This window comes from Biomphalaria glabrata, chromosome 6 (assembly GCF_947242115.1).
Source record: "Biomphalaria glabrata chromosome 6, xgBioGlab47.1, whole genome shotgun sequence".
Lineage (NCBI taxonomy): Eukaryota > Metazoa > Mollusca > Gastropoda > Planorbidae > Biomphalaria > Biomphalaria glabrata.
The window spans coordinates 43,634,921-43,659,610 of record NC_074716.1 but is presented as its reverse complement, the minus strand read 5'-3'; the positions used below and the strand labels follow the sequence as shown (position 1 = coordinate 43,659,610).

The 24,690-nt window shown below is 38.4% G+C and overlaps 1 protein-coding gene across 1 annotated transcript in view; it reads right to left on the bottom strand.

Annotated features, from left to right (window-relative positions):
* The window catches only part of LOC106057501 (activating signal cointegrator 1 complex subunit 3-like), a 180,310-nt gene that overhangs the window by 118,381 nt on the left and 37,239 nt on the right, over positions 1–24,690 (bottom strand). The window lies entirely within an intron of this gene.

Below are 24,690 nucleotides of genomic sequence, written 5' to 3'. Positions count from 1 at the left end.
TGACTATTTCCCCTCTCAATGATTGTATTGACTTATAATAGTTCAACACTTCCTAATCCAACACACCCAGAAATCTGAAGTGCAGTGCAGATGTAAATTCAAGTAATTAATGTATACAATTAATATGTCTATTTTTAGAGTGTAGATATGCTTAAATTGCAACTTAGTATAGTATGTGAAAGATGTAATCAAATGTTTTGTATTTCTTTATACCCTTGAAAAACTAAGTGCATATCTTTTATATGTATATCATATTTCGAATTTCTTGACATACCGGTATAAAGTTAAATTCTTTGAAGTAGAGCTAACCTTTGGTAATCCGATGTTTTTGCTAATCTGACACCCCTCCTTGTCCCGTAACCATCGAACTATCAAAAGTCAACTGTACACATATACATGCATAGTCTTCTAAAGCCTTTAGTATTTTAATTTTTTTATTGTTTGAATGTTTAATGACCTTCAACCTATCAACAGTAATACATCATATTACAGTTTGTTGTTTTATAAATATTTTTTTTTTGATGTGTTTTTTACAAGGTACAGAGGAAGGGACACTAGGAAAAGAATGTCCAAAGAAAATCTGGCTGGACCAGGCTCTCTCTTTGATATCCTCCTTAGATCAGCTGCTGACTGGGAAAAGTGGAGGGATTTATGTGAACTGTCTCAGCACTCCTATGATGAAAGTCAAGGGGCAGATAATGATTATTAGATTTTGCACATTCTGTGTATTCATTTAAAAAGTAAATTTTAAAAATGCTAAGTGCCATCATCATCATCTTTCCTTTGCGTTCGTCATGGAACAAAGCCTCAGTAAAAAAAAAACATGCCAATCTCCACAGTTTCTAGTTAGTTTTTTAATGGCTTCCCAGCTCTTTCCTGTCCTCTCAGCTTCATCTAGTACACTGCATCCCCACGTTCTTTTTGTCTTCCTCTGCATCTTGTGCCCTGGGGGTTCTGATCTAAGGCCTGTCTAGCTCTGTTGTTGGTATCTTTTCTAAGTGTCATAAACAGTGCATATTAGGATGATGACATCTTTTTCTTTATTGTCTTATCCCCTGGGGACAATATTTTAGGACTTGTTCAGTCAAAAAAGGCACAAAGAGCTTTGAACTTGGTATCATGACAAAAACAATTTTACCATCCCCTGTTAGATTCATACTTTCAAACTAGCTAATGATAAAACAAATCACACATACAGACTAAACTAATCAGCTTACAAAAAAAAAAAAAGAGACAACATTCTGTTAAGCATTTATTATTTTATTCCTTAAAAAAAAAAAAAGAGACAACATTCTGTTAAGCATTTATTATTTTATTCCTTAAAGGCATTTGTATTTCATAGGCACTCCATTTAAAATGAAACAAGTGCATTATTCATGGATATATTGCATGAACCATTGAGTCATTCATGGATATGTTAATTAAGGACAATTTAGAACCTTGTCTTCCTTTAGAAGTGGAACCAAAAAATGGCCTGACTTCATTTAAAGGTTAAAAATATGAATTAATGAGAGTTTTAAACTAACAAATTTTTTTTCAAAATTGAAGAGAAAGAAAAATTTTGGCTTTAAAATTTAACCGAATAAAATACTGGGCATGAAAAGTAAACATATGAGGTGAATAGAAAAACAAACAAACCTTTATGCTGTTACAAAAATGGAAACAAAGAAAATGAGACTTTGCCTGAACTAGCTGCTGGATTCTGAGGCAGCCTTGCCTCAATATTATGCCCATTTAATATTGAAATAGTTTATTAGGATATGTAAAGAAAAAATTATTTTATGAAATGGAATCATTTGATATGAATGTAAATAAATAAAATGGTTCATCCATTTTTTTCAAATTTAAAATTTAAATTTTAATTTCAAATTTTAATGTTTGTAAAAAAATGAAATCAAATATAGAATATAACAACATATACATAAATATATATCCAAGCACTTAAGGCTAATGAATGTTGAAAATGTACAATCAAGAGACTCAAACTTAGTCAACTAACAGGAGTCACATACTTAGGGTGAAAAATAAAGTAAATCTCATTAAAGTGCTACATCATCCATATTATGGAGTGTATGTTTGTTTTCAAGGTTACGAAGCAGAAAGAGAATTTTAATTATTTAGGTCATGTACAATGATGAAACCATGAGCTGGTCTGTCAAAATTTATGTGAAGTTAGAATCAAACAGGATACAACTCAGAGATGCCAGAGAGTAAAGCCATGCTTTTTTAATTTTATAGTAAGTTAGACTTTTCTTTTTATAAATATCATCTCATTATATACAGGTAACTATCAAATCTATATCTATAATAAGAAGCACGAAGACAGCAGCAGAGTAAAGGGTGGCCAATATAACAGACCAACATTAATTCACTGTAGCTGCATGCCAACAAGGAATGAATCAGTATAGTGCTACAGTATGTATCACAATAGGCAACAAAAACAAAAACTGACAATTCAAACCAAATCACTATTTTGCCAGCTCAATACTTGACACTGAAGGTGACAGAATGAACACATTAAACTGGACATTTAAACCCCAACAATATCACCCATGATAGATTGATGACAAATATTAATCTCACAAACAGATGGTAGCCAGTTCTTAATGAGGTTCACCACTAAAATGAATTATGCATATTTAAAAGTGTTTTAACATTTGACTTAAGGCAGCACTCTAGATCTAAAGATCCCACTAAATAACAACAAAAAAAACTTGTCTAAAATATCACACTTTAGACCAAAAAACATCACACTCCAGACCAAAATATCACACTGTAGAACAAAACATTAAAGTGTGGACCAAAACATTAAGCATTTGATGAAAACATCCCCCTCTTGACCAAAACATCACAAATTAGATGAAAAGATCATAATGTAAAGAGAAACATCTTTCAACCAGTGGCGTAGCATCCATGGCCCATGACCATTGGGGGCCCACAGACTGTGGCATAGCAACCATGGTGCAAAGGGTTCATTGCATTTGAGCCCATTTCTCAAGATTAATTGGGGCCTACCTGAGCCCAAGTGGACTAAAGCAAAGTGGAAAAAATAATTGCATTTTTAGAAAACCCAATAAAAAAATGTTTAAAAATGCAGCCATATTGAGATAAATGGTAGTAATTAGCTGTTCTTTTAGATAAGTTTTGTTTTTAAAAAAGCATTCTTTCTTATTCTAATTGTTACTAATATACCAGGTACACTACTGTCAAGAAGAAAAAAAATTGAAATATCTTTTGGTAAATGTACCGATGCATACAGACTACTATATTTTTTGTCACACTCTAAATTTCTCTTATTGGAAGAGGTGTGTGTGTGGGGGGGGGGGGCTCAAACATATTCTTGAACCCGGGCTCATGGGTACCTTGCTACGGGCTCATGGGTACCTTGCTATGGGCTCATGGGTACCTTGCTACGCCACTGCTTTGAACTATTTCCCAATGACAATTAGATCTCCATGATGTATATGATAATTTCATTGTTTGAATTGCTTGGAGGTATGTCAAAGTTTGTTTTGAAACAAATAGAACAATTGAATAGAGTTTATTACCAGCTATATCAACATGACTTAAGACTCAAGTGCACACACTTGTCAAGTCAAGTCAAACAACATGACTTGAAGACTGAGGTGCACACACTTGTCAAATCATAAAACATGACTTGAAGACTGAAGTGCACACACTTGTATGACTTGAAGACTGAAGTGCACACACTTGTCAAGTCATACAACATGTCTTGAAGACTGAGGTGCACACACTTGTCAAATCATAAAACATGACTTGAAGACTGAAGTGCACACACTTGTATGACTTGAAGACTGAAGTGCACACACTTGTCAAGTCATACAACATGTCTTGAAGACTGAGGTGCACACACTTGTCAAATCATAAAACATGACTTGAAGACTGAAGTACACACACTTGTATGACTTGAAGACTGAAGTGCACACACTTGTCAAGTCATACAACACACACACACCAAGGAGAACATTTGTGCTCAAAGCAAAGAATTATTTGAATTTTATTTTAAATGCAGATCAGATTAAATCAAATAAACAAACATAGATATAAGTTCTGGTCAGGCTAAGCTATCCTTTCAATTCCTATTTCAAAACGTAAGTCCTAGTCCATGAAAATAAGAAACAAATCTCACTAAAGAAAGGGTGGGGGAGAAACAATATCACAATTTAAAATATCAGTCAAAATGTAAAAAGCACTTTTTTTTTTTGGTGAATCACAAAATTGTTTCAATAAGTTTTTGCACTTCATGTCGAATGTTAGACAGCAACATATCTGAGGAATAATAACACTGTAAAGGATAATCCAATCCTATTATGTTCAGATGACTCTTGTCAGTTTAGAAAGATTATGTCCCTTCATTCACTGCTCTCAGCCTGCCTAGTTGCGTCTCTAGGTCAGTGAGTCCCTGATCAATCTGTTCCAAGGCTTGAAGCCGCCATTTCTCAGACTTCAGAAATGCTTCCAGTTCATCACGCGTCTCCTGCACAGCCTGGGCCACCTCCCTGCTACGGGCCAGAACCTGCTGCAGGCGTCTCTCCTGGACATCGTCTGGGTTGTTGCAGATGCTAGTGAAGATGAGAGCCAGGTCAACCAGAGCCACAGCCATCAGCAGGTGCCACTTGCACAGGGGTCTGATCATAGACAACAGCATGGTACCGGGACAATGGGTATGGGATGCACTCTTTATCACAGAAACCTTAGAGAGGATAATCCCTTTCCCACAAGAGGAAACAACTCTAAAACAAAAATGTCTGGTATTACTTCTCTTTCAAAGCTGTCCTTTCACCTTCAGTAAATCCCATCATGCTCCTGTAACAAACTAATAGTACAGGTGTAAGGGCTGGTATCCAAGAAGCATAGGAGTTAAAACTGATCCACTCCTAATTTGAATCAGCATTTTTAACCACAGTTTCTAGTATTTGCTAAATCTCAGGTCCTTGAAATACAGAATGCAGTAAACTGTCTGAATAATTCCTGTAAACAAAAAAAAATTGTCGTTTATTAAACAGCTTCATTCTTTTAATTAAATTATTTTTATTAAGTGTTCTACATCATATTAAAAACTGAAAGTAAAACGAAAGGAATAAAAAAATAAATTTAGGAACTTAACCACATTAAAAAAACATGTTTTTATTGAGATAAAAAAGAAGCAGATTATTCTACACCAGTGTCCTCCAAAAACTGCTCTCTTTACCAAGAGGTCCATATAAGACACTGGCCCCAAAACAACCCAATAGAAAAAAAAAACTATATGGAGAGCTCCCTGATTTGGAAACCACTGAGCAGTTCATCTCATATATTGGTCTAGTCATCTGAACGCTCCAACATAACAATGAGAACGCATAACAATGAGAACGAAGAAGAAGAAGAATTCTACACCAGTGTTTCCCAAACTTTTTCCTTAGCGGAACACTACGCACATTCTGAGTATTTAGCGGAACACTTTATTTTTTTAAAGAGATTAATTCTTGTGGTGGCCAACTAGTTAATTATTCCAGTGCCATAGCTTGTGGAACACCTAATCAGGATCTGGAGAACAGTAAGGTTCCACAGAACACAGTTTGGGAAACACTGTTCTAGACAATGCAACATACAACATAATTGAACCGCGACTCCTATTATACAACTATTAACAAGTTTTAAGTCTGCAAATACATATATTTAATAACCTAGCATGATTACTTAGAATATTAGCTCTAAGATATGACACAGAATCAAAGTAAACAAACAAAATCTACCCAAATTAAAACTTGATTCTTTTCTGGAATAGTTTTTTTTCTACTAGTCGTTTTGTACTTGTGCAAGGGAAGACAACTCTCTGAGACAAGCTAAAGCTATTTGGACAAAGTCAACAGTGCCTGCTGGTGTCATACACACGTACAGCAATCTCAGGACTAATAAAGTCACAACACCAAGTTGACAGCCATAACACTGACTGACAATTCAACAAACACAGACACTCAGAGCCAGTGGGGAAAAACAGATGGACAGACAAACAAACCAAGACAAACATATTAGCAGACAGAGGAACAAACGTATTAACAGACAGACAGACATAACTAAAAATAGGTAGGTTGGTGAATGAATGAATGGATATACAGATAGATGGATAGACAGATAGATAGATACCTAAAAAAAAAACTCTCTCGAGATATAAGCTCTAGGCCTGCCTACACGTGATTGGCAGTCATGAATTGGGTTGTAATCACATAAACACTAAAGCCTGACAAGCGCTCAAACCTGAAGTACCCACCAACCAAACATTCTTGCATTAGAACACACACACACACACAAGACGTTTATAGCTTCCCAAGATTGTAAAGGGAACACTCCGTTACGCCACGTTTGCTTGGACTAAAACTATGTGCTAAACCCAGTTAGATCTGGCTAGTTTTGCTTAATACAACAGCAGGACAAAGTCTGCATCACTGTTGATCTATTTAACCCGCGACACGCTTATCCGCACAAGCAAAAATCCCTCCAGAATAATTTGGATGACACACGAAACAAATGATCACACTTTTTGCAAAGTTTTTATCAACTCACTCTGTCCGGTAAAAAGTGTGTACACGTTATTTCTCCCACACCCAATCTCGGATCAAGCTGACATTGTGCACAATTATTTCTTTTACCTGACAACACAGGAATCGATTTTTTAAAAAAGCTAATTAACTATTGGTAATTAATTATTTTATTTGGTATCTCGAACAAGGGAAAGAAATTGTAATTGACTGATATGGTGGTACACGTTGAATTAGTCCTTTTTATACTTTGTATAAAGAAAAGTTAGCAATAGATAACTATAAAAAAAAAAAAATTTTCATAAGCACTTCCATGGCACAGTGGTTAGAGAGTACTGGCTAGAGTCTGAGGAGGCTTTAGCCCTCGAATTCAAATTCAGGTCGTTCAACTTTTTTTTTTATATAAATGCATTTAAAAAGCGATCAATGCAACCTTTACCCAGACACCCCATTCTTCTTTCTCCCCCCCCCCCTCTTTTTTTTTCCCAACTGGTCCAGACAAGCGATAGGATCATAGCGTATGGAGAAAGCTAAAAGCATGAATTTCGGTAAAGTAAAAACAAAAACACAAAAAATTGGTAAAAATATTTTTAATCGCAGAAATTCATTATTGTTAGTTTACAACTCTACATCTATTATAAATTTAAATACATGACTGATACAGACTAAATGATACAACTACTCTTTGAAGAAAAAGGTGTTTTTTTTTAAAGTATTTCTTAAATGTTTTTCTTGTCAAAAAAAAAATTACGAGGGCCTTTTCCATTTACAGCCCGAAAATTTATAACTCCATGTCAAACGAAATCAAACCAAATGAATCACACAGCTTTCAAAAGGACGCAATTGATCGTGACCTCCGTGACCCCATATCGAAGTCTCCGAACTGATCGTGACCTCCGTGACCCCTTATCGAAGTCGCCGAACTGATCGTGACCTCTGTGACAACATATCGAAGGTGCCGAACTGATCGTATCGTGACCTCCGTGACCCCATATCGAAGTCACCGAACTGATCATGACCTCCGTGACCCCATATCGAAGGTGCCGAACTGATCGTGACCTCCGTGACCCCATATCGAAGGTGCCGAACTGGTCAATATGAATGTACACCTTTCAGACCATGCGGTCTATACAGCAGATGATGTAAAGGTCCTCTTTTTCTGTGGCGCACGGCTGACGGAGGTGTCATGTTGCCAGGACAACAACCAACCGCCTTTATTTTTCCTTAACTGATGTCAGGTACCCGATAGAGCTGGGCGCCTTAAATCTCCCGAAATTTAAAATCCCAGTCTTCACCTTGATTCGAACACAGGACCCCAGGTTCGGAAGCCAAGCGCTTAACCACTCTGCCACCGCGCCTCCTGTCAATATGAACATATATTTAAGTCTGCTACTGGAATTGAGATATTCCGCATCCTTGTTTACAAAGCTTACATCAACTCACTCTGTCTGGTCAAAAGTTGTAACGCGTTATATCTCCCACCACCCATTCTCGGATCAACTCGAAACTTTGCACAATCCTTCATTCTCGTAGATAATACGCGAATCAATGAATAAATTAACCAATGAATTATTTTGTTTGATATAGAAAAAGGGAAACAACTTCTACATTATTGAGAGACACGCTTTAAGTGGCATGTTTTAGTATCTAGTCTACCTTTTTTCTTTTTCATATCGCGATGAGCAATCGATATTGTCATTATAATACAAAAAAAAACATTTAAAAAATAAACTATAATTGTATCAATTTGTTTACATCAGTCATGTAATTAAATTTGTAAAAGATCTAGATTAACAACTATAAATCTGTGCGATAAGAAATATTTTTAACAATTGTTTTTGTTTAGCTCTGTTTCTCAATACACTATGATCCTATCCCTTATCAGGACCAGTTGGGAAAAAAGGGAGGGGGGAGGCATATCTGGGTGGATTTTAACGTACTTGGTTTTTAAAAGCATTTACACACACACACCCACACACAAAGGAACGACCTGAGTTCAAACTCGTGGCTCACGTGCTAAGCACTCTGCTAGTGAGGTAATTATGACTAGAGAAGATTGTATAGTCATATATTGTTTCAATTTAGAGCGGCGACTTATAAAGGTGACTAATTCAGCTTATATTACCAATTCAGTCAAGTATAATTTCTGTCCCTTCGAGATACCGAACAAAATAGTTGATTACCAATAGTTAATTAACTCGTTGTTTTTTTAATTGATTGTTGTGTTGTCAGGTACAAGATATAATTGTGCAAAATTTCAGCTTGATTGAACATTGGGTGTTGGAGAAATAACGTGTACAAACTTTTTGGCCGGACAGACAAGAGTGAGTTGATTTAAGCTTTGTAAAAACAAGTTCAATCACAAACTTCAGCCCACCTTAACACACACACACACACACGCACAGAATCTCACACTCTAACGTTGTTACAGGACGTAGAGATCAATTTTTGTTTTAAAGTTCGACACACTGTTACCGTGACACGAAACAAAACGTTTTCAGACCAGATGTTTTAGGCTTGAATCGATCAAACCATATTACTGGGAAATAAAATGAAACAGCTGCCCAATCTAAAAAACTGACGCCAAACCTACGACCCTCGGGCCACATCCAGCCCTTGGCGTAGTGCGATTCGGCCTCTCGAAACTTCTGTCCACAGAACATGAGGAAGCCGAAGAGACGGAGTTTCCTCAAACTTCACCAATATGTTTGCGGTGATACGTCCTGTGTGACACGCGCGTCCGAAATGTATTCATCCACCAGGCTAAGTAGTGCACTAGTTCCATACAACAAAATCAAGGTGGACTACTACTTCTCACTTGAAGGGTTCGGACGAGTAATCCCAGATCAGAGATATCTGCACAGTGCTTTCCAGATTAGGCAGCTGTCCATGTAGTTTTTTTTATTCTCTAAGAGGCTTTTGGGACCAGAGTATCGCTCCTTTTTCACATCATTACTAATTACTACTTATTATTATTATTATATACAATGTATTTAAAATTGTGTATAACATTTGGGACATTGAGATGGGTATAGAAAATGAGGAGTGAATGTGGAGAGAGAGAGAGAGGGAGAGAGAGAGAGAGGGATAGATAGAGTAAGAAAAAGGGAGGGAACGAGAGTTACATTTTGCGAAGCGTTGTGATTGTATCAGAGGCGGACTCGGTGTTACGATCGGCCCGGGAATTTCTATACAATCTTGTCCACAAATATGATGGACATCCAATTCTATGTCTGCCAATCCTCAAAATCATTTTGTTAGGTTTGATAATGTATCGATAAATGAACGCATGCATACAATGAACACTGTAGCTTAATAAAAAAAAATATAGGCCTTATGTTGCTTTTTAATCGCACAAAGTGTGTAGGTCCTAAAAGGATGAAGCCCATAACTAGTAGCACTGTCTACGGATGTAGGCTATTACATTATTTCTGAAAATGTGTTAGATTAAATTAGTATTACACTCTAGAGTCTGTAAAAGATTTTTTTTTAAACACGACACTTGGAAGGCTCCTTTTACAAGAGAATAATATTATAAAACCTTTACGCTCTATAGTGACAGTCATGAGGCCCTTCATGTGGTCTACCGACCATTTGGGCACCGGCCAACCGGGCATTGGCCCGAATAGTCACTCGCCCATGGATCGTATGTTTAATAACTAGATTCATGCGTATAGTTTTTATTTGTAACTCTGACGCCTTTGTAGCACTTATGCTTTGTGTCCAAACAAAATGCAATTGTTTAATTATTCCATTGACACCCACCCGCACACAATATGCCCCACCTTTTCTATAACAAGCATATTTATAGAATATACAAACGACAAATGGATATGTTCATTATGTCACTACAAAAGGATATTCCAAGTGAACAAGAAGTGGAGGCCTTAAGATTTAAAGACTCGAGTCTAACAAGAACAGAAACAACAAAAGTTTGGGCGGATACGAGTATGTCATGTATTAGCAAAATACATCCGCGATTTCCAAAAATGGAGACAACCAATGGTCTCTCATTCCCCCCTCTTTTTTAAGGAAAGCTGGCACATTTTTAGCTGACAGCACCTTAGCAATCTGCGTAATGCGGTAAATGTTTTAAAGTGGTCCATTACCCGATTTTGTTGTTGAGTAAAAAAGGGGGTGGGGGTGGGGAGATTGTCTGGAAGGTCACTAGATCTGTTTAGACTAGTTACAATGCACAATGCCGTACAGCAAGCACCACGGGAGGAGTAATCCTTCTTGCTCTGTTGTCCATCGGAGTTCATCTCAGAAGGCGCATGATTCGGTGTAGAAGTATCTAATACATACAAGGCGCAAGATTCAGGCTAGGAGTATCTAATACATACAAGGCGCAATATTCAGGCTAGGAGTATTTAATACATACAAGGCGCAATATTCAGGCTAGGAGTATCTAATACATACAAGGCGCAATATTCAGGCTAGGAGTATCTAATACATACAAGGCGCAATATTCAGGCTAGGAGTATTTAATACATACAAGGCGCAATATTCAGGCTAGGAGTATTTAATACATACAAGGCGCAAGATTCGGGCTAGGAGTATCTAATACATACAAGGCGCAAGATTCAGGCTAGGAGTATCTAATACATACAAGGCGCAATATTCAGGCTAGGAGTATCTAATACATACAAGGCGCAAGATTCGGGCTAGGAGTATCTAATACATACAAGGCGCAATATTCAGGCTAGGAGTATCTAATACATACAAGGCGCAAGATTCAGGCTAGGAGTATCTAATACATACAAGGCGCAAGATTCAGGCTAGGAGCATTTAATACATACAAGGCGCAAGATTCAGGCTAGGAGTATTTAATACATACAAGGCGCAAGATTCAGGCTAGGAGTATTTAATACATACAAGGCGCAAGATTCAGGCTAGGAGTATTTAATACATACAAGGCGCAATATTCAGGCTAGGAATATCTAATACATACAAGGCGCAAGATTCAGGCTAGGAGTATTTAATACATACAAGGCGCAATATTCAGGCTAGGAGTATCTAATACATACAAGGCGCAAGATTCAGGCTAGGAGCATTTAATACATACAAGGCGCAAGATTCAGGCTAGGAGTATTTAATACATACAAGGCGCAAGATTCAGGCTAGGAGTATTTAATACATACAAGGCGCAAGATTCAGGCTAGGAATATCTAATACATACAAGGCGCAAGATTCAGGCTAGGAGTATCTAATACATACAAGGCGCAAGATTCAGGCTAGGAGCATTTAATACATACAAGGCGCAAGATTCAGGCTAGGAGTATTTAATACATACAAGGCGCAATATTCAGGCTAGGAATATCTAATACATACAAGGCGCAAGATTCAGGCTAGGAGTATTTAATACATACAAGGCGCAATATTCAGGCTAGGAGTATATAATACATACAAGGCGCAAGATTCAGGCTAGGAGCATTTAATACATACAAGGCGCAAGATTCAGGCTAGGAGTATTTAATACATACAAGGCGCAAGATTCAGGCTAGGAGTATTTAATACATACAAGGCGCAAGATTCAGGCTAGGAGTATCTAATACATACAAGGCGCAAGATTCAGGCTAGGAGTATCTAATACATACAAGGCGCAAGATTCAGGCTAGGAGCATTTAATACATACAAGGCGCAAGATTCAGGCTAGGAGTATTTAATACATACAAGGCGCAAGATTCAGGCTAGGAGTATTTAATACATACAAGGCGCAAGATTCAGGCTAGGAGTATTTAATACATACAAGGCGCAATATTCAGGCTAGGAGTATTTAATACATACAAGGAGCAAGATTCAGGCTAGGAATATCTAATACATACAAGGCAAAAGATTCAGGCTAGGAATATCTAATACATACAAGGCAAAAAATTCAGGCTAGGAATATCTAATACATACAAGGCAAAAGATTCAGGCTAGGAGTATTCAATACATACAAGGCACAAGATTCAGGCTAGGAATATCTAATACATACAAGGCAAAAAATTCAGGCTAGGAATATCTAATACATACAAGGCAAAAGATTCAGGCTAGGAATATCTAATACATACAAGGCAAAAAATTCAGGCTAGGAATATCTAATACATACAAGGCGCAAGATTCAGGCTAGGAATATCTAATACATACACGGCAAAAGATTCAGGCTACGAGTACTTCTGATACAAGACACAAGATTCATGCAATGAGTACTTCTGTCTGATACAAGGTGCAGGGTACATACTAGAGAGTAGGCCCACAAGACGCAGGTATCGAGCTAGGTGTACTTCTGTTACAAGGCATAGTATTCAGGCAATGTATTCTTCTGTCCGATACAAAGTGCAGGCTACAGACTAGAAGTACAAGGCGTAGGTATCGGGCGATGGGTACCGACAAGCAAGGCCATATTTAACCATAGGTAACACGGGCTTTAGTGAAGGGCCCATGTACAAGGCCGGCCTTAGGTAATTAAAGGCCCAAGGTGAAATTAATAGAAAAACAAATAAAACTTAAGGGCGAAAAATACGCAATGAATTAAAAACATTCCTGTATCTAGATCTATATTTAAATCAACTAATTAGATAAATTCATATAGCGCCGATAGCACAAAGGTGCTTTATGGACGATTCGTGACAGAAATAAAGTTTCGACATTTCACCAAAAGGAAGGAAACAAAGTCTTTCTGATTCTAACATGTGTAGTCTAACCAGTAGATATAAACATTTGTGACTGAACCTTGAATCAAAGAATACTGAAATCTAGGCAGGTAGAGTTTTGCTATGTTTGAGATTTGAGCCATGTTAAGCAATTTCTATAAAAAAAACTTTCTTCGAGACCTATACAAGACCCCCCAGATCAGAGGCCCAAAGACGGCTGCCTAGTTTGCCTATGCCCAAGGCCTGCCCTGACATGTAATAGACATTTTGAACAGACTAAGAAAGACTAGAACTATTAACATATAACGTTATTACCTCGACATCCCATTTGAGTACATGCTGCTGTCCTCTTCAGCACTCTGTTATCCACTGCCCTCTTTCTACACAGTCATACCCTGCACACTTTACTAGCTGTTCGCTCAACCAAGTACAACAATAAAAGTCAGCCAGCTTGTCCACACACCGCCACACACACACACAATACACTACTGGATCTAGTCACTCAAAACAAACACAGTTACAATCACAGCCCCCCCCCCCCCCCCCCCCAAAGAATATTTAGCACCGATATAAAAGGACTTAACAGAGGGTCCCAAAACTGCAAGTGCTTAAGGCCCCCTTCAAGTCTTCCGAAGCTATGTTTACAACCCTAACCCCAACCTTGAGGTGCGATCAAAATGCGAAGCTACAACCGTAGATAGTCAGTTGACCACACTGCGTGGATTTGTCTGGCTCATTAATGTGACCCACATCTTGAGTTCATTCTAAACATTTGAAACAATGCCATTTTTTTTAACACCCTTAACTCTTCATCTCCGTAATTATTTTCTGACAGAATTGTTCATTTTTCACATGTGTACATTCTACCCTGTCATGATTAAACTTCAATAACATTTTTGTCTGTAATCAGAAAACGTTACTTTTGATACAGAATTATAGGAGAATACATGCTCTTTTTATGTAACACAAATTAGAGGTTATAAAACCAAAAATTTATTAATTTAATGGGGTCAAATCAACGATACCATCGTCAATGAAAGGAGAAAGAGTTAATATAAGTGGCAACGGTGATAACATGTTTTGTTATTCGTGGAAACTGGTTCACACAGCTGATAATAATGCGGCCGAAACGATCTTCTACTACATGCGGCCTCGTCATAAAAACTTCTCTTTGAAATGACCCTCTGTTATAATGACCACTAGACTTAATAGAAGCTAGTCGTTGGAGCTCCTAGATACACTCGACTATCTAAGCGTGACAAAACTCTAATTAACCTACAAATAGCAACCTTTTTTTAAATAATAAGAATACACCTCATTGTTAAATGTTTCAGTAATCATAATATATAACTAACAACTACTGGCTTTAACATAGGTATATCGATTTTGTTTTGTACAAAGCTTATATATAGTCAAACTGGTCTGTCTGTCTTGTACAAATTTTGTACACGTCATTTCCCCCACCTCCCATTCTCGGATCAAGTTGAAACTTTGCACAATTATTGATTGTCACTAACAAATCACTAATCCATCAGAAAAATTGACAAACTATTTTATCGATTAGTCGTAATTATCTAACTTTGCTTTATACAGAGAAAAATACTAACTAAGAGGAGATAAGCCAGTGTAGAGAATAAAGTTGTCACCTAAACATTTGAAAATAACAATAGATAACTATAAAACCTTTTATTTTCATAAGAGCTTGTGTAGCTCAGTGGCTCCTTTAAGGAGGCTTGAGCACTCGAGTTTGAATTGAAGTCGAATAATTAAAAAAAAAAATGCTTTTGAAAAGCCAGCACGGAAACCTTCTCATAGATTCACCCACCCTCCCTCCCGGCCCCAATTATCCACAAAAATGATAGGACCATAGGGTATTGAGAAAGCTAAAAGCAAGAAATTGCACTAAACAAAAACAATAGGTACAACTATTTCCGATCGCACAAATGTATTATTTTTATTCTAAATCTATTACAAATACACGATCGATTCAAAATAACCGCTACAATTACACTAAGCTTTGTTTTGTTAAAAAGTATTATGTAGAGTGTAGATTGAGCTAGTTGAGGCTGCATACCGGCGAAAGCCAACGGAAATAACAAACAGTGTTAATTGGAATCGATGACAATAATCGGGGCCAAGTCTAATTGGAATCTAAACTAAAACTCTTAGTAAGGGCGAGCCCACGTGTACTACGGTCCCCACACACGACATCGATCTCTCCACAAGGTTGACCCTATCGAGGACCAACACAAACAAACCCGTGCAGTTAATGTACTGCATTTAATACTAACGCATCACCAGGGAGACTGCCCGGTGGTGGTCAGTGGAAACACCTAACGCTCGGAAACGTTAGCCCTTAGGAAAATATCACATTAAACCACCAATACATGTCTACATGTTCTACTAAATACTTACGTTCAAATCATCCTACCGAGGCCTCCTGCGAAAAAAAAAAACGCTAGCGAGCCTCTAACGTGACAGTGGTGTCTAGACAGTCCACTGCATGCGGATTTCACTCCTACTAGTACGCATTTCAAAACAATTACCCCCGTTACCCCCCCCCCCCCCTCGCGCGTTTGACAAAAGTGGTAGCCCGATCTGGGCCACTCGCAGACCTAACATCTATGCATGTCTAGGTAAGTCAATGTAGGATGTATTCGGGGGGAAGGGGGGTGAGAAAGGGGGGGGGGTTTGCGTTGTCTCCTTGTGTGACAGAACGAGTCATGTGGCGGCCAGGCTGAAGGAGACTAACATCATACCATCTCTCACCCTCTGCCCCCTTTTTGACAGTTATTTATTTGTGTCCCCGCCAGCCAAGCGGAAATTCGTGTGTTATGGTGGGTAGTAGCTGGAAGAAGAAAAAAAACAGCCAGGACAGGTGCGCGCGGGGGAGGGAGGGGGGCAGGACATTCTATAGATATCTTCACATATTATAATAAGATTATTTATATATTGTCTTATAGAAACTTTGTTACACATTTGTGCGCGGCCCAAGACACAACATCACAACGATAGGTAAGGAACTGTAAGGTCTACATGCAACAGTGAAGTATTCACATACACAGGTGTTTAACCTTTTTTTTATAATGTATAAAACTACCGGATTTCTGTAGAGAATGGGCACACTTCATTTATTTTTAACAAGCGAACTATTTAAAAAAAAAAAAAAAGAAAAAAATATATTAAAAAAGGAACAGAACCGCTCAATTACTGCCACTTCTATCAATACTTGAAGATTTTTTCCCCTTTGCAATATAAAAAAAATTAATTACCATAATTAATTAACTAATTGTTGTTGTTTTTTTTTTTTAAATTGATTCCAATGTTGTTATCGACAATAAATAATTGAGTAAAACTTCAACTTTAAGAATGGGAAGTGAGGAAAAAATGTGCTAAAGAATCCTGCCAAACAGAGTAAGCAAAGAATCCTTCCAAACTGAGAAAGCAAAGAATCCTGCCAAACAGAGTAAGCAAAGAATCCTGCCAAACTGAGAAAGCAAAGAATCCTGCCAAACAGAGTAAGCAAAGAATCCTGCCAAACTGAGAAAGCAAAGAATCCTGCCAAACAGAGTAAGCAAAGAATCCTGCCAAGCCGAGTAAGCTTTGTAGGGAAACAAAATACAGGCAATTACACTAACGAAAACATAGTTCACATATTAATTTTTAAAATTAAATTCATTTGACAAAAACTAAAACACACACACATTTGTATGTATCACAAAGATAAAATAGCTTGTTTTATTTCCACTGAGATCATATTACAGTGAAGACTAAGCTGTAGTAGATATAATGTAGTCAAATTATTAATCTAGTTTCACGTAAAACAAGATACAGGCCATGGCGACATTGAATTTTCAGTAGCGCTTTTAGTTTTTGAGATAAAATCGCGACAGAAGAACAGCGCAAAAACAATATCGTTGTTGTTTTTTTTCCATACAAGGATTCGCTAAAATAGAATCACAAGACACTCAGGGCGCACTCAGGTTCTGCACAATACAACATTAGTAAAACTTGGACATTACAAGCGCAAAGAAAAAAAAACACATCAGTGTTATAATGGGTTCTATCTATAGGAACATTGTCACGTGACTTCACAGCTTCAGAGTTGAAAGATCTATACTGGAGATCTCATTTCACAGTGACATAAGTCTATCTTTACCTTTATCTTTACCGCTCTCCTCTCCACACCTACAATACACTTTCCAAGTCAACACACTTAGTATGTCTAGGCGAAAAGGGTGACTCGTCACAGTTAGCTGCTTACTGTTGACACGGGTCAAACAAGGACCTATTCCAACCTCAAGGTGTTCACTTTTCAGCCCATACCTTTCGTCCAGATGCCCCCCCCCCCAGCTGGACGTATGGAAATCATTCTTAACGCCATTCTCTGCCAATGTTAGTTTTGTTACGGGTGTTCCTTCAGAGTGGAAGAAAATCTACATCCAAGCCCAAACCTGCCGCAGGACGACGAGGGTGGCAGCGGGCAGGGTATGAGCCCAGGACCGTCGAGACGACCGAACGACAACCCAGCGCGCGTACCGCACGACTGCCAAGACGTTGACACGATACTCTCTTTGTTAGCTCTAAGAGGATGTGAAGGGCTTCATGGTCTAGTCTTGATCAGCAAAAGCATCACCCAGAACAAACTACAACAAAAGGGAGTGCTCAGTTAATTCATTGGGCTCAGTCATTCGTAAGCTGGCATGTTAGTTCTAGTACCAGGTGGGCCTGCGAAGCCTCATAAAATAAATACTGCACTCTGTCTAAATCTTCGGATTCGAAGACAATTGCTTTTTACATGTAACAGCAACCTGAAGCTTTTTCATGCGCTTCGGACAGGATTGTAAAACCCCTTGTGTTGATTCATAGATAAAATAACAAGGCCACCAAAATGTTCCAAAATATATGATGAAACACAATTTACTTGATTTACAAAAACATACTTCTAGCTCATGTTAAAAACCATTTTCAGAACAGCAAACTAAAACATTTGTATCCAGACCATGAAAAACATCCATAGCAATGAATGGAGACAGTGTATTCAAAAATACGTCAACTTGCCCAGACCATGTTTAAAAAAACATAACCCTTGAAAAACAGATCCCTTACATTAAACTTAAATGTGTAAACGTACTTTACGAGTGTGACACCATTTACTCTACAGACTATTAGTTCCCAAAGGGACACCTCCAGCCCCTCTTCGCACTTTTAGTGACATAGGTGTATGGGGGGGGGGTCGGATAAAGACTTTGTCATTTTTTTTTTTGCGTTGCTTAGGTTGCAAGGAAAAATGCATGGTGCTTACTAAATGTCAATTCCTTTCATTTCGCGAAGCCTTGGGGGTTTCTCTAAACCAGAGATCATAGAATGAACCATTTTGATTTAAGACATTTTTTTAAAAAGCCTACTGTTAGTCATTGTTCTTATGGCCTAACAAAATCCTACTGATGCGCTGCGTGGTCGTCTATGCTTGCGAACCCGATTGGCGGAGGACTCAGACACTTGTACCATTTTACTAGCGAAGAAATAGCGAAACTTGTCCTCGATGTTATTGCTAGAGTTACACTAGCCTGACTAGGTTTCTAATAAATTGCATAATTTTAGTTATCTCGATGTTTCTCTTTTATGTTTCTATTTCATTCGGGGGCCAACGAATTCACTTCGCCTAGAGCAGGGGTTCTCAACCTGTGGATCACGACCCCCTTGACAATTTGCCAGGGGTCGCCTAAGACCATCGAAAATATGGACTGTTATTGTCTATTCTTCTATTGCTGTAAGAGTGTGTGTGGGTAGGGGGTCGCGGCAGAGTGGGGGATTGTAAAAAGGGTCGCCGAGCATAAAAGGTTGAGAACCGCTGGCCTAGAGCCTCCAATTATCTAAGGCCGGTCACTCTTGGACGCTAACTGCTAAATGAGAGAGAAGAATCCTAGCTATGGAATTGAGATGCAAGGATACATTTACAACGACGGCATCACAAATGACGAGATTCAAAACAGAACCACACAAACCAATTAGACTTCACGATGACCTGTCAAAAAAACACAACCTAAACCTTTACGGACAAATCCTTTAGGGACCAGGACCAGGTAAAGAATAAGAGGCAGACACAGAAAGTTACTGGGAGGCAATGGACGGGCCTGTCAATGAAAGATATTCTATTCAAAAGACAGGAACGGAGATAGTCGACAGAGGTCATGTGTGGTGCCCCATCGGTTCAACAGACCGTGGAACAGGTGAATAAGATCCAGTCAGTAAAAACAACTTTCCATTGTAGATCGTAGCGAGTTAATAGTCTCGTGGCTAGAGTTCTAGTTTTGTTACAACTAAATGGATACAAATGCAGCCAACATTGACACACCATGTATGACATATGGAGGCCAAGCCTTAGCCACCGTGCACTAGTTTACTTTCGAACCAAATGTATCTTCTGTTAGACTTTACCATACAGGCAGCACGTGCTGTTTGAATAATTTGTCTCCATATGGGGAAACCTTACACATGAACGAATCAGGGGAAAGAACACCACAAAACAGGGGAAACAACTTCTTCACCCACCGTTCAAAACAAACAATAGAAACTACATAACAAAATGGAACCCGACATCATCCATAATGTCATAAGGATGACACCCCTTAAAGTTATACAATTATCGTCGACCAACAAACAGTATCTCTGTATGCTTTATTGTCAGCGCTAAGGCCATCAAGACGGCTGATTGAACTAGCGTTTTTGTTTTGTTTGTTTGTTTAGCCTATATTTATAGGACATCACATTCCTGCCTTCCAGCGTACATCAGCTGCACCTGTGGGGCCCCATTGTGCGCATGCCACACCACTGCTAGAACGAGCAGACGACAAGGGGACAATACTACCGTTCAACTGCATGCCACCATCATGATTTGGGGGGAAGAAAGGGGTGGGGGGCGCGCCAAGACGTGTCTGCGCAAAAGAATAAAAATAAAAACGTGACTGGGGGATTTAAAGGCAGGTCAGTATTTTGTGTACTTTTTTTTTCTACCTGATTTGTTTAAATGTGTGTGTGGCCCTTCTAGCCCCCGCCCCCCTTTTTTTGTGTTTTAAAAGCCGGCCGTTTGTAAAAACACTAGTCCCAGTCGATCGAGAAGACAGCTTGTCCCAGTGGTTGAGAAGACAGTTTGTCCCTACAATTGTGGTCAATAAGTGAACACAAATCTAGTTCGGATGTGCCCAAGGTGCATTGACAAAAACATGTGCACGGTCTTTGAACAGGAAATTGAACCATCTCAACACACACACACATACACACACACCATACTCTTCGTGAGCGACACAATACATCTCTGTATAAAGAAACAAAACAGAAGCGCCCCCCCCCACACACACACACACATCCTCTTCTCTGTCTCTCTTCCCCCCCCCCCCCCCCCCCAAGGAACGAAATAGTCGCAACGAATTTAATGTCACTTTATGGAAAAAAAGGCACATTTATTAACCACTGACATCTCGATGTCGTTCTAAGACTGGCTATCTGGTAGTGCGGTTTGCGTGCTGGACTGTCGTTCGATGGTCCCGGGTTCAAATCCTGTCTGCTCCCATCCCCCGTCGTCTTGTGGGAGTTTGGACTAGGAAGTAAATTGTCTTCAACTCTGAAGGAACATCTGAAATATAAAACATTTGAACAAGACTAAATTGATCATGGGAGCTTTGAGTCTCAAAGAATCCCCCCCTCTCTCCTTTCTGGTTCCACCTTTACCCTCTCTCACTCTCCTTTATGTGGCTCCAGGGAAACAGACCCAGACGCCTTCCTAGAACACGTGACGTTGGTGTTGGTCACGAGCTAAAGGGCCGATTCATGCGAGGGATTGATGTTAACACAACCCCAAAATGACAATAAACCCAACAGGACAAAAGACTTCAGGACAGATGAATGTGAAGAAAGACGTCAGGGTACTGGTAGGCAAGAATCAAGAGAAGAATGGAGGAAGCTGGTTGGCAGATCCTTTGTGGTGCTTCAACTCTTCAACTGATTCCAAGAAAGGTAAAATCTTGGGCAGGCAGTACCACTAAAGGTCATTGCCAATGTCAGACAAATAACTCACTTTATTGTGTCGAACTACAGCCACAGGAAAAAGACAAAAATCTATTCACTGTCTGTCTCACTGGAGTAAAAAGTGTCATTTTTTTTAGTGAGCAAGACACGTCTCTAATAGTAAGACTCAAGTATTGAGACACATCTGTACAAGTAACACTCACCTAATGAGACACATCTGCACAAGTAACAAGTAAGTAATGATACACATGTACAAGTAACACTTAAGTATTGAGACAGATCTGTAAAAGTAACAAGTAAGTAATGAGACACATCTGCACAAGTAACAAGTAAGTAATGAGACACATCTGTACAAGTAACACTCACCTAATGAGACACATCTGTACAAGTAACAAGTAAGTAATGATACACATCTGTACAAGTAACACTCACCTAATGAGACACATCTGTACAAGTAACAAGTAAGTAATGATACACATGTACAAGTAACACTCAAGTATTGAGACGCATCTGTAAAAGTAACACTTAAATAACGAGACACGTGTTCAAGTAACCCTCAAGTATTGAGACACATCTCAAGTAACAATTAAATAACGAGTAACATCTGCACAAGTAACACTCAAGTAATAAGACACATTTTAAAAGTAACACTCAAGTATCAATTATTATTGAATACAGACGCTGCTACAATAGGCACATGCCGCCCCTTCCCTAAACTCATTCTAGCCAATCAAATAAACGTCTAGCGATGATCTCATCTTGAGTGTACCAGCACTCTCCTCTCCACAATGCAATATACAAACTATCGATTCAAGGCAATAAACCAAATTGTAATAAGATTAGAATAAGTATATTTTTAAAAAAAAAGGCTAAATGTGTAATTCTATACATCAATTTATTTTTAAGTATAATAGAAATTGGTCACAGATGTCCCACTCAACACTTAAAAAAAACACACACAAAAACATAAGAGTGTTAATCTAAGACCAAAAAAAAAAACAACATTAAAAATTCAAGAAGTCGCAGAGCATTAAACACAAAAAAACTTGGCAGGGAACAGAAACGGAAGGACAGATGACTCAGGGATAAAGAGCAATAAACATAAGAAGAAAAAAACAAAAACCGACCAAGCATATAGGAGCAAGAAATCAAAACATAAGTAACTCGTGGAGGTACAGCAATAAACTCACACACGAAACATATAGGGCGAGGGGAGTTTATGAGATTTTTTTGTTTCAATGATGCATTTAGTTTTCGAGATTAAAACGTGACATAAATGGACAGACTGACATGCAGATAGCATAAATACAATAGTGTTTTTCCCTACGTGAAAAAACAAAAATCAGACATGCAAAGGTAAACTAGAAGCCGAAGCACCAAGAACACAAAGTAATGTAGATTTGTAGAGCAAAGCAAAGAGAAACATAACACAAAAAAAGAAAAATAATAAGTGGGGGCTGTTATCTGTCTTATAAGGGAGATAACTTGTACTAATTTTCAGGGTGGAGTTGATTAGTTTCTGTGCTATTAATGACCTGAAAGAAATAGCATAACTCTAATGAGCTGTGGGTGTGCTCACGACTGCTAGACTCAAGGGGCAATAATAAATATAGTCATAGCTTACTAATTCAAAGTTAAATAAACTAATAAATACTCCGAAAGAAACAAGAATAAAGCATTTCAAATTTCATAAGCTAAAACAAAACCTAGAGAAAACCAATGAATATTATTATTTACATCTAGAATTGGCAGAGTTCAATCGCATCTTTGAAATAAAACATCATGGGACAATACTATAGGTATGTCTTGTTTGTATGACATGTTTGAATTGATTCTTCAGAATTGAAGATTATTACATCCTAGCCCAAACCATCCCGCAATACTTTATACTGCGGGGGATGGCGGAGGGGAGGTTTCAAACCCGGGACCATCGAGACGACAGTCCAGAGCGCATACCACAAGACCAGGCAGCCAGTGTAGCACAGTGATGCCCAAACTTAGACCCGAGGGCGGTGCTACTGCCCACAATGCATGGTCAGGTCGCAGAAGCTCGGTTCCATTCGGCTAGATTTTTTTTTCTTTTGAGATGATGCGGTCCGTGTAGGAAATTATAATATTATATTTGCCCATCACTGGCGTAGCTCATATATCTAGTTATCTTTTCCAGGGAACATCCTTCAACCTACATGATAGGCGCAAAATACCACTGACATATGTATCAAGATATCTCAACTGTCGCACAGATTCGTACAATAGTTCGTACACAGGTCTAGCCAATTAGGTGCTCGCTAAAACACGGTTTTGACAGACTCGCATCCCTGAACGTCGCAGTATAGAACAAAAAACGCAATCTTTCTATTAAGCCTTTGTACTTTATTTTTCGTTATTTCCCAAAAACAATATTCTACATATAAAGCTTAAATAGAGATAGCACGACCAAATAGGACTTCTGTATTTTAAAATAATATTTTCTTTCAACGGAGACTTTCGGAAACTGCATTGTGTGTGTGGTGCGCCGGTGTCTTATACCGTACATTGCTTGCCTTATGATTCAATGATACAAAAAAGGTGATATATCTAGAATTAACTCTTTCTCTCCTAACTGACGATATCAGCGTTGATTCCACCAGAATGTGGTAATTAATTGCGGAGAGAAATAGTTAAAAAGCAGAAAACTGTGTGGGAATGGGTCGATCCATTGAAAGGGGGGGGGGGGGCTAAAATATATAAAGTTAGGGGGTATCACTATAATAAAAAAAAAAGGGCCGAAAATTGCGTTGTCAAACGGGTCGTTCAAATTCAAGATGTCAGAGAACGTAACGCGCGCGCGAGACAGAACGAGATCAAACACTTAGAAATGACAAAGCTAGTCTAAGGGCGTACACGGGAGAACAAAAACAAGAGACGCAGCCCTAGACCGTACAAAGTAATTTATCTAACAAACAGCACCCACACGAACACACAGACACACACACACACACAGACCCAACAGATGTGTGACACATTCAGATGCAAATAATATGCAGGGCAGCTAAAACTTGGATCAATACCATTAGAGACATTATAACAACACCCTCATAAACGCTTCGATTGCGGTGATAAGGCTGAAGGTAAGAAAGCTAAAAATAGAACACACACACCCATATACAAAGTATAGCAGCCTTGTAAAGTTGTTGTTGCTGATAGAATTTGTAAAGCTTGTAGCCCAAACAATTTTATTTCATTTCTGATTGACACAGCAAAGAAAAATCATGCACCCCAATTCTAACATTTAATTCTGCAAACATTAGAGGCACTTATTTCTACATTTCTCCCCCCTTAGAATATTGAAAAATTAGAATCTTAAAAAAAGGCAACAACATTTAAACATCAAAGCTTATCTAAGGGAAATGACTCCGTCCTTATACCTATATCTCTCAATAATGTAGAAGTTATTTCCTTATTCAATATGAAACACAATTTATTACTGAAAATTGGTTAATGTATTT